The following is a 2551-nucleotide window of genomic DNA, read 5'->3' on the forward strand; positions in this document are numbered from 1 at the left end:
TACTGTGTGCCTTTTGTTTTTATTAGGTCTTTTTTCACACACAAGCCCCTGAGTGTTTAAGGAAAAACTGGAGCAGCTTTATGTATCTTTACTCTTTGGTTTAAAATTTTTGGCTCATTTAACTACAGGATAAAAATTGCTGTTCACAGTGGGAAGACTTACCCCTATTGCTTGTGGAATGCTTCTCTTCCCTTCTTTCTCCAGGCATCCCTCGTGAAGTTTTTGTCCTGTGAAGGCCTTCTTCATCTTCTACACTTTTTACTTTAGGTAGACTTACTTGATCAGATTAAAAATTTCCAGTCCAAGGATTATATGTTCCTGTTCTGGGGCACCAGTTTTCAGATTAATATCCCTTAGTTATTGTAAGCTGATCAGGTCTGCAACCTCTCTCCTGAACAAGTGTACACTGAAGACTAAATAAAAAGAAGCAAATGGAATGATTTAAGAACCCCAGGAGAATCAAAGCCCTCTCACAGAACTGAGTGCCTGTTGAATGAATGCATGAGTGAGTAGAATGGACAGTGTCAGCAATAGGCTGCTCCATTTGTGCACCAGTACTGGGAAGCACTGGTCTCATCGGGCCCTCACCTGTGGTTCCATGGTGACTGACATATGGCATAAGGGAGGCCTCTCACCCTCCTTAGCTAAGCCATGGCTAAGTCCCCACAAAGGGCATGGCCAGGTGGGCATCTGAATTGTCTCTCTCTGAAGGGCACCCACCCTTTGTCTGTTGTGCCATTGTTTAAGTATGCACAACACACAAAGAAAGTTAGAGATTGAAATTAATTAGTCAAAACCCACAGTTCCTGGCTGCAAGAAAAGGGGCTTTTATGGACTTAAAAATAAAACCAAAGAATTCCCTGCATCTCAAAGAAAAAAAAAGGAAAAATGGGCCCATTCTTCCTGATAATTCTGCCTTGGCACCCTCATCAGCTTCCACAGTTGCTGCCAATATCTATACCTTCACTCCCTGCTCCTGACTCATCTACTTCCAGCCAGTTGAACTAGTTCCAGCTAGCAGTTACCTGCATTCAGCCATAGAGCCCTCCCCATAAACCTTCTGCTTCAGGATAGGCTATGCCTATCCTGGTCAGATGGTGTCATCTTATGCCCACCTGAGGTGACTGTCAGCAACCCCTACTGAGTTCCACATTTTGACTCAGGAAAAATTGGACTGTCAGCCCTGATTAATGAGTTGTCATGGCCTTTCCCAAAGGTTGCCCCACCTAGAAGACATCAAAGGGGGGAGGGGACAAAAATCCCATCAATCACTGTTACCCAGAAAACTGATAAAAGAAACCCACCTGATGTCCATAAGAAAATCTAGTCTGATAGATGACCATACCCTCTGGCTACAAATTTCAAGGGCTATAGACACAAAAGATAAATTCCAAATGCCCCCTCCATCTTCAAGACACAAAGAAACCTGACTATTCAGGCTCACCTCAATGTGAACCTCTCCTTGCCCTGTTGGGCCTGGATGGAGAGGACAGACCAAGCTCTATCAAATTGGGTCCCCAAGAGCCCATGGTTATTGCAAAAGTTGGGGGCAAACCTGTGACTTTCCTGGTAGACAATGGAACAGAACTCTCTGCCTTCAAAAGTCCCCTCTGTCAAAATTTACCCCCCTTCTGCCAGGCAAAAACTTTCTGGTTGGGGAGGACATCCTGTATAAACCAATCCCCATACTGCTTCTGGGAGGAGACCTCCTCTTCAAGTCCTTTGCAACAAGCCAGTGAGCTTCCCTCTCCTTTAACACTGCACTTTCAATTTTGACTCTTCCCCAAGAGGAACATGACGCCTGCATCTGCCTGAGACAGATAATTGCAATCCTGACATCCTGAAAACTCTCCTTCCAGAGGTATGAGTCCAGACTCACCTCCAGATCTGACCACCAACCACACTCTAACCATCACCTTGCACTTTGTGGTTCCCAACACATACAATCTTCTTAGACTACTACCTCCAGATGCCTCTTGATTCACTTGCCTGGATTTAAAAGATGTCTTCAGTTTATGAGTCACCCCTGTTAGCCAGCCTCTCTTTGCCTTCAAATGAGAAGTTCTAGAGATGGGTTTAAAAGAGCCAATTCACTTGTACTGTTGTCACAAGGGTATAAGAACTCTCCCACTATTTTCAGGGAGTCTCTGACAATGATTTGGCCACTCTAAGACAGCTTGTTTCTCTGTTCCCTCTTGCTTAAACTGCAAAACATTTATAGACTGTCAAACTGCTGAAATACAGGTATACCTCTCCTACCTGTAAAGCCAGTTCAAGATCTCCAGGGTGTCAGTGCCACCACAATTGCTTCTGTATATATTACCTCAGCCTTCTGCCATCCACAGCTTGCTGGTACATCTGCCTGGATCCAAAGAATGCCTTCTACCTTTATTGTCTGCTGTTAGCTAGACACTCTTTGCCTTTAAATGGAAAGACCCCAGTTCTGAATTCAAAGGTTAACTGGCATGGACTCAACCTCCCAGAGGTTCAAAAACTTGTTTGTCCTCTTTTGGAGAAGCCCTCACAGCTGACCTCTCTAGTTTCCCAGCAC

Source organism: Chinchilla lanigera, unplaced genomic scaffold, assembly GCF_000276665.1.
Source record: "Chinchilla lanigera isolate Chin_1 unplaced genomic scaffold, ChiLan1.0 scaffold00059, whole genome shotgun sequence".
NCBI classification, from domain to species: Eukaryota; Metazoa; Chordata; class Mammalia; order Rodentia; family Chinchillidae; genus Chinchilla; species Chinchilla lanigera.